Source organism: Melopsittacus undulatus, chromosome 11 (genome assembly GCF_012275295.1).
Source record: "Melopsittacus undulatus isolate bMelUnd1 chromosome 11, bMelUnd1.mat.Z, whole genome shotgun sequence".
Taxonomy (NCBI): domain Eukaryota; kingdom Metazoa; phylum Chordata; class Aves; order Psittaciformes; family Psittaculidae; genus Melopsittacus; species Melopsittacus undulatus.
Window position 1 is genome coordinate 23,476,019 of NC_047537.1, and position 9,618 is coordinate 23,485,636.

Genomic DNA, 9,618 nt, shown 5'->3' on the forward strand with positions numbered 1-9,618 from the left:
GAGCAGTCACATCGTTGCTGCTCGTACCTGCATGGACAGGAACCAGTGCCCAGCTGCCCTGCAGAGGAGTGGGATGAAGGAGATGAGTTCATGAGCATCAAACACTCAACACGCTGCTATAAAGAGGAAGGAAACAACCCACAGGGCAGGAAACAGCCTGAGCTGCAGCAGCAATGGGATGGAGAGCATGGATGGTGCATTCACTTGAAACAGAAATGAATGGAGCAGACTGCAGGTAGGAGAGCAAAAGGAAAACAAAGCTTCATATGACCTGGAATTAGGGTTGGGATGAGATCTGGTGACTGCCCAAGGGGCAGAGTGGTTGCACTCTCCTGCCCCATTGCAGCCCTATTTGATGTCCTCCTCCAAAAGCCTCGACCCTGGCCATGAAACCTGCTTGGTTGGGAGCACCGAGCTCCTCGTGGCCCCAGGGAATGTCATTAGGGCTGGCCCTGCAGCAGCAGTCAACCTACAGGAGAAAGTCATCTGGTTTCCTCCATGGCTCCTAAATCCAGTCACCAGGCAGGACCCAGCTCCAGCTGCAAAGGAACACATGCCTGTGTCTATCCCATTGTAATGTGAGAGCAAAAAGCATCACTTCCCCCTCTGCCAGGCAGTTTTACCCAGTCCCATTCCATCCAGAGAGATGAGAGCCCTCAATTATACTGCAGCTCCTGTACATGGTGCTCTGACAGCCCAGGAGGCACTCGCTGACCCCTGCATCCATCTAATATCTGCTGGATTATCCCCATAAGGGAAAACTCATCCTTAGCATGGACAGGGCATTCAGCATCTTCAGAAGAGGCCCCTACTTACAGCTGCCAACAGCCCCCTCGCACCCATGAGCTGGAACCCCCCCCTCTTAGCTCCTGCTTCAGCACTCAAGCTCCCAAGGAAATCAGTGAGCAGCAAAGAGCCCAAATCCTTCTGTGGACCTTGGCTGAAGGGGTTATTATTGTGTCCCAGGCTCGGCAGGCAGAAGAAGTCCCTCCTCTGTGCTCTGGGAGGGGAGGACCACAGCAGCATCCACCTGCATGGCTTCAGCTTCCCACTAGGGATGCAGCAGCACTGGAGAGCACTGGAACCATCCTACACTTGCAGGTGGGACAGAGTGTATTTCAAGAGCATTGGCTAATTTTACTATGAGAAGTGGTCCCTTCCATCTCCTCCCCTTAGCACCGCTCCTCAGCTCTGGGAAACAATGGAGAACCATCCTTACAGACTGGTACTATCCAACTGCACCTCAGGGCATCGTGTGCCTCCAGCAGAGAGCAGTCAGAAGCTTTGCCCTCCCCTTGGCCATGCCGCACTGAGACACATCTCTTATTGATGCCATCTGCGCCGGGATAAAGGCGCTTTGTGTAATGCCCATCTCTCAACACATTCCCATATGGAATTTGATCAAATTGGATTTAACTCAGCAGAGCTTTGAAATTCCCCCCCTGCTCCTGACACGGATGCCGGCCGTGACATTAAAGGGCGGCTGGCACATGGGCATCGCTGGCGGCGAGCAATGCTCTTGTGTGAAGGATTAAGCTCAGCTTAATCTGGTTAAGAGCAACAGAAAACAAACAGGACCTTGGCTTGGGGTGGGCTCACTGGGTACCACGGTGGCTCTATGGCTCCATCCCACAGGACTGGTGTATACCAGGTTCCCCCCATGCACCCCTTGTTCCTTCAAGCCCAAGCAGGGATTAACACACAGCCTCATGCAGATAAGCATCTTCCCACCCAAGGATCTCAAAACACCATCCACCAACCACCCCTTCTTAAAGCTCCTTCTATTCCTCCTCCTCCACAGGGACTGGAAAACAGGTTTGCAGGCACCTCAAGGTGCTTGCCATGAAAGCAGTGGCTTAAAGATTCACCCGGATCCAACTCAAAGAAAGAGAAGGTTAAACAAGCAAAGAGAACACAAACCATGAGCCTATCCAAGAGCAACATCACTTGGCAACTTCGGCTGGAAAACTTAGTAATTCTGCACAATTTCAAGAGCAGGGAAGTGGATGGAGAGCAGGGGAGAAAGGCAGTCTGGAAACCCAGCAGCTCCCTTCAGCTTTCTACCCCAGTCAAAAGCAAGGCTGGGAAATAAAGAGAAACACAACATGTTGTTGATGACTTTTCCATTAAATACGCACGTTTAAACCCCCTCTTTGTACTCCAGCCTTTGCTTGCAGCCTCAGCAGGCCCCTCTGCTTTCTCCTTCCCCCTTTCCCCTCCCTCCTTTTTAATAATAATAAAAAAAGTTATATGACTTTAATTAAATGCACTTATTAAAAGGGTGAAATATTTGGAGAGGCTGTTTTTACGCTGGAGGCACATTTTCCAGCATGCTGCAGAGTGTCTGCATCCGCCCGCCCCAGGCCATTTTTAATGCACAAATAAATCCCCACCTGAAGTGCTGACAGGTTATTATGCAGTGTGGCAGCCAACTAAAGTAAACACAGGGGCAGAGTTTTAACCTCTTGCAGTCGCAGAGCCTGGCCCCCACTGAGGGGAATCAGGTGTAAATGACCAGCAGCCCAAGCATCTTCACTGGGGTCCTCCCTGCACCCCCCAGTATGGCTCTTGGTGTTTGGGCATCGGCCCAACCATTCGGCACACACCAACCTCGGCCGGTGTTCTTAGCTGATGCATTAACCCATAGTAATCAATATATAATAGTAAATAAGTACAAAGCAATAGGAAAGGGTTGACTGTCCCATCCAGCACACAGCGCTGGAGAGGTGGCAATAGGAAACAAAGGATATGCAGCAGAAATGAACGTTCTTCACTGAGTCCATCTGTGGTGTTCCCATGTCGGCAGCCACAATGAAGAACTTCATCTCTCCCAGAACAGGGAAAACATCCAACAACCAGAGCTCAGTGAGCAGCCAGGGCATTGCTGACTCCCAGCGATGCTGGGCAAGCTGCAGGGATGCAGGGACAGCAAAGGGAAACTCCTCTTTAACTGGTTTCTTTCTGCTCAGCAGCAGCAGCTCATCGCTGCCTGGCTGTGCCATGGAGAAGATGGGCAATTCCCATGGATGCCTCCCAGCACCAGCCCTGAGCTCACTGCAGCCTCCCCATCATGCAGCATGCCTGGCTGGGGGTAGACCTGACCTCCTGCAGGGATGGGCTATCTCCAAGTTAACCACATCTGTGTTTCAATAGCCAACCCCAGGGTTTGCATATGCCTTTATCAGCAGTGAAACAAAGATAGGGCAGATAATCTACAAACAAATAGCCTACAGATACAGGGAGGGAAGGAACCAAACTGATGATTTGCTGCTCTCTGTCAGGACACAGGGACACACGTGGCAGGTCCCTCATCCCTGTGATGGGAAGCATCCCTGCCAGCCTGGGAAGCAGGGGAGGTTCACCAGGGCTCCCACATTTGGAAACAGCAGCTTTTCATTCCATGCATCCACATCCAGGCATCAAACGTGCTCAACTCCCAAACCTCCTACCGCAATTAACAGCGACTAATAGCTCCATGTGCTCAGAGCCTGCGAAAGCCAAACCGTACGGGTGTCCTCACAGCAAAGCTGCCAAAGAGGCAGCAGCCACCTCTTCCAGCCTGCAGTCGAGGCATTAAGCTCTTCTTTCCTGGGGCTGAAAGGATGCTGGAGCATCCTTTGCTCAAGGAGATAGAAGATGCTGGCGCAAGGAGCAGCATCCCAATCTCTGCATGTTGTTGTATGAGGCATTCTGTGCCAAAGTAAGTTATTCACATGGAGCTGGAGGAGGCAGATCACCCACAAGGCTGACTCTCACCATAGCCATGCACAGCCCAAGGGCCATAACTCCTCGGATGGGTGAGGGATCTCAGCCCCTTCCAGCCCACCGTGGGTCACTTGGCCAGCACATGGAGACGGGCTCAAACAGAAACATCTCTCTTGTCTTAAAACATTAAGGCCTCAGCTTCGCTCCCACATCTGACAAGACGCCGCATGCTCTGCTAATCCTTGGGGAGATTAGCTTTTTATTTAGAATTCCTTCCTCTAAATGTGGCAATTATGAAAGTGGTTTTTTTCCTTCCTTAAGCCTTTGGCAAGGAGAACACTTTCTCCAAGCTGGCTGAAAGGGGTAAGTTAAAAGTGGATCTCGAGTCTTATTTCCCTCTCTGATCCAAGCAACAGGAGCCCCTTGCACATGGGGATGCCCCTTGTCTCACAGCCCCAGCTTGTCATTGTCCATGTGAAAGTCCAAAGTACAGTAAGAGGAAGGGAGAAGCTGCCCAAGTGCTGCGAGAAACTTGGTACAGTAACACTATGGAACAGAAGTGCTGCCAGCCTCATCAAAGGCATTTGAATTGCTGGGCTCTGGAGCAAGCAAAGTGCCATGTTTCACCCCGCAATGGCTGCAGCTCCCTGCTGGAGGAAGGCAGGCCTGGAGCATCCACAGGGAGATGAAAGGTATCATCTGCTCCAGGGAATCCCAAAAACCTGAGGCATTCGGTTACCTCTGGAACACCAGAAGGGACTTGCCTTGCCATGAACATCCCCTCTCCTACCTGTGCCCATAGGCTCAGGTGCTGGGTGGTCACTGCTGACTTATGCTAATCCCTGACCCTTGGCTTGGCCACCCTCGAGCTGCCACTGGAGTCCCATGACCATGAGCTTCACCTGGAAGGAAGAAGCAGTGACCTCTTTGCCACTAGGGATGCAGGGATGAGCTGGGAAATGCATCTTTTATAACCCATACATATATATATATATGTATATGAGTTGTAAATGTACAGGTCATATATATCATAGAGTGATAGAATTATTAGAATTAGGAGGGCCCTTAAAGCTCCTCCAGCTCCAACCCCTGCCATGTCAGGGACCCCTTCCACTGGAGCAGCTGCTCCAAGCCCCTGTGTCCAACCTGGCCTTGAGCACTGCAGGGATGGGGCAGCCACAGCTCCTCTGGGTACCCTGTGCCAGTGCCTCAGCACCAGCCCAGCCAAGTGCTGATGCTCAGGATGCCGCTGGGTGCAGGGAGTTTGGACCAATGGGGTCCAACTCAGCCAACCCATCATTTCCACACACCAAAAACTCAACCCAAACTAGGACATACATAAATCTGAACCTCAATAGATGATGACAGGGTGTTCTTACATGCAAGCACTGAGCCTGCTCCCAGGCAGACACCGTCCCGTGTGCCATGGGCAGATGTTTCCACTCACCAGACAGAACGTGACTCCAGCAGCAGTGGAGCAGTTCACATGAAACTCGAGGCAGGATGCCCCAAAGAGAGCAGAGGCAACCCTTACTGTATGCTGGGGGGAGAAAGCAAAGCATCAAGTGCCTGTAGCTGTCAGAAAGCATTTCTGCAGCTTTGGCAGGACAGACACAACTAATTTAGCACAGCCTCGCTGAGGTGTATTAAGCTGTCAGTCTGGATGATACGAATTTAATCACTCAGAGCAGATCAAAGCTCTGCAGCACTATTGGTGGTGGGATGGACACACAGGGATAAAGCAGAGGATGGATGTGGACAACGCAAGGAGCAGGAAAAGGCTGTGTGATGTGCAACAGCCCAAGTGTGCTCCCAGGACATCACCTGCCCATGGGGATCAGCTCGCCATGGGATGCCAGATCTCTACTATGCAATATCACATGGGATGCTAGAGCTGCCTGTGACCCAATGCCATTAGCTGGACCACAAAGAATTAAGTGCCATCAGAAAGGGAGGACAAGTCATCACCATCCTACAGTGAAGGATCAGGGCTGCAGAGACCTCCCCTGTCCCTTCCATCACAGCACTGGCAACATCAGCCTCACCAACCCATCCCTTGAGGACATTTTGGTTCAGAGCATCCCAAGCCATCACTGATGCTCTACACTGCAGCAGGAATGGCACATGCCATTGACAGGGACATCACCAACCACTGATGTCAGTGATGTCCCTTTGTGCCACCCACCCTCACCACTGCCAGCAGAGGGGGAGCAGCAGCCAGGGAGGCAAAGGGAAAGCTCCGGATTTGCTCACAGCTGGAAGGAAAGTCTCCCATTGGGGCAGGGATTTAACCTGGGATGGATTAGCCTTTGACTACTCCATTAATATTTACTGAGGTTTGCTGGGTAGTTTTTTACTAGGGTTTGCTCAGGAGGGAGGCAGGGGCCTGGCTGGAGCCATCCAGATGCTGCCCAGTGCCTATCCAGCTGTGAAACTGGACCAGCACCAAGAGACTGGGAAACAAAGTGTTTCCTGCAGGAATGTGCCCACATCTGGGGCCCTGGCAGTGCCATGGCCACCTAAATTAACCCTGGGAAAGGAGGAGCCAGGTAACCACCCCCAGCACTGCTTCACCTCTCTGGTGCACAGACACCTATTCCTGGGATACAGGCAGTGGTTGCTCAGTGATGCTGAGCAGGGCCAGCACTGCCGGCAGCAGCAACAGCCTCTGCTTTGCCATGGACCAGAGGAAAAGGTGTCTGTGATACAAGCCAAGAGGTCAAAGATATCCCCAGGCTCAGCAATGGGCAGAGAACAGCAATACATCCATCACACAGCACATCTCTCCATACTGCTGTGAGTGATGCTACTTCATCTATTCCTTTCCAAGGTGCAGAAGTGAAGCCTTCAGCAGTCCCAGCAGCCACCAGGGACCCCAGCCTGCTTCCCAATTACCCCGTGCAGCCCCCCCCGTGCCGGTTACGGAACGCCATCCCAGCCCCTTACATAAACCTAATTAGCAGGGCTCTGCTTGCAGCATGGCAAATGGCTCTGCTAATCCGGGATTTGTTCTCCTAGAAGCTAATTCAATCATCCAGTGCCAGCCGCGCTGCTCACGTGGCTGAGGGCGACAGCAAACCCCAGAGCTCTCCCACCTCAGGAATGAGCTCCCTGCCCTCTCATACCGCAGCAGAACAAGCTCCTGGGGACCTTAATCCTCTAAACCAGCCCCAGACGAATCTGCTGCCTAAAAACACCACTAAAAGTCATTAGAGATTTGGGGAGAAAGGCCTGGATTTGACCGGAGCAACCCGGCAGCCCCATCAGCTGCAATGGATCCTGCCTGGGATGGCCAAGGGGTTATGGACACCTCTGATGGGACACATCACCTCATCCCAGCACAGGCAGCACCTCTGCTCCTCACTGCCTGGTGCAAGTGGTGCATTGAGCAGCCTGAGCAAGGCACAGGTTCTGCCTCTGGCACCAGGACAGAGCTCAGAAGCATCCTTCAAGAGTCCTTCCAACTGACCGTGAAGCTCATGGTGTAGGATAGGGAAGTTCATGTGCTGCCAGCTCCAGGGAAAGCAGCTCTTGTTTAAGCTGATCTTAATGAGTTATCTCCACAATAACCCAACATCAACAGCAGCTTCCCCAGGCACTAGAGGGTATCACCAGCCCCAGCACACAGCAATTCTATCACTCCTGGAGCTCAGCATTCCCCGAAACTCATGAGATGGGTTTAAAGAAAGACAGGTCCTGGGATGTAGCATACAGAGGATTTGGGCTGCATTCCCTTTTATTTGCTTTTTGACTTTGGAAACTCCAGGGTTGTTTTCAAAGTCAACTTTACAAAGAGAAGAGCTATAAAGTTACTTAAGACATAAAACCTTACATTGCAATCACCCAGCACCAGGATCTCAGACTTTAAGACAAAAAAAACCCCAAATATTTCCAAACCTTTACTAAGCATGGAATTCCAGAGATGGCCACCACTGCCGTGCTCGGCTCAGGGAGGTGCAGGATGCACAAACCACCTGTGTTACCCAAATCTCTGTAAAAGCAGGAGTAAGAAGAGGAAGCACCACATGAAGCCAATGTGAAATGATTTATATGAATTCCCATAAGCACCAGTGGATCTGGTACCTACAACAGGCATTGTACCTACAACAGGCATGGTGCCCATCGCCTCCAAGTGTGCCAGCACAGAGACCTCATCCCAAGGACAGAGGTAGTTAACACCTGTACCCTCTGAGACCCAGACCTGCCCAAGGCACTTCAGGCAGGAGAGCCCAGTTTCAGGCTGGCCCCTACCCACATATCCCCAAGCACAGGGATAGTGATGCCTCCATCACCCCTGAGCACCACTGGGGATCAGCCTTGGGCTCTGGCTGCATCCTGCATCCCCAAGGCACAGCCTCCTGCTGACTCTTGGGGGTTAAAAGCCTTTCTCCTTCTTCCCCTTATCTTACAGGGGAGGATGAGGTCTGGTTAACCTCTAAACTCCTTGCAGCTGCATTAGGGCTGCACAGGGTCCATGCATCACTCCATCTACTGCACGGCTCCTTTATGAAGCAGAGAAAACCTGCTCAGAGGCACCAAGAAAAGCCCCATAGGCACAGCTCTGGCATCACAGGACAGACCTTAATAACACAGCACAGAAATAGGCTCTAACAGAAAGCTCCTCAGCCTGCAGCATCCAGCAGCAGCCAAGCAGGGTGGCTCCAGCCTGGGGCAAACCCCTCCACAGCACATCCAGGTCTCAGGATCCATCCCAAGGGCTGGAGCTGGGTCAGACCCCAGCCAAGAGCCTGCACTGGAACAAAGTCCCGGCACAGCCAGCCCGGCTCCTTGCATTGAGCCCTTCGGAGCCCAGCCCCAGCACAGAGCGGGGCCAGGCTGGGGGGCCCAGTTACGTGATGGGTTTCACAGGGCACGGGCTCAGTGTTTCACTGTTTGCACTCCCTTCTCTGGCCAAGTGCAAACGGTTTTTCCCCTCGACTATGGAAAGGTGAAGCAAGGACATTGCAGCCAAGCGGCATCCAGGCTGGGAGGGCTCTGGCAGCGGCACCCGGTGCTGCAGCACTTCTGGCTTATAACCGTGCTCATGGTAACCTTGGGGAAAGGCAGGAATCAGACTCCTCATCCCTACAGTTAAAGAGCATCCAGAAAGCATCATTTGGGAGTGTTCTTCTTTCTGAGCTTTCCACTGGAGGACTTGGTTTCTGGCTTAAGAAAGTTGGCTCCCACAGACAGCCTTAGGTAAGTATTGAATCCAACACTGACATATGGCTTGTCATCCCAGAGTATCCCAAAGCAAGTGAAACTCCTCCTCCTGGGCAGACCCTGTTCAGAGCTCCTGGGATTCAAACCCTGACTCGCCTGCTTGCTTAGGAGCAGGAGCCCCATCACCAGTTCACAAGGGACCCTTCCCATGTCTCCAACACATGTTCCCTGTGGAATGGGCAGAGCCCAGCCCATGCTCTGGCTGTGGGACTGCTTCATATGGGAAGAGAAACCATCAGCCTTCATTGCACAGCACACACACAATGGGACAGACCAGCCTTGGAAGGAAGCACACATTCAGTAGACAGGGAATCTTTGCACTCTCCTGCTCCAGCCCCAGCACACAGCTCTAGGACACACATCCTGACCATGAGGGACATTGGTCTCTGCTTCCACCATCCAGAGCCAACTGTTGTGTCCAATCCCAGCCTCCCATGGGCAGGGGGACAGTAGGGACACCAGTGCTTGGCCACTCTCCTTTCCTAGACTTGGGTGAGCGTTTACTAATAGCCTCAATCTTCAGCACAAGAAACACAAATGAAATTCAAACAGCAGCTTAGAACAAGGGGGAAAAAGAACATAGAGTGGGAAATATAAAATTATAAAGCGAGAAATACAAAAATACAAGAAATTGAACCTCTTTTTGTTTCTAGACCTTTCCTCTGACCAAAGAAGACACAACAACATCAA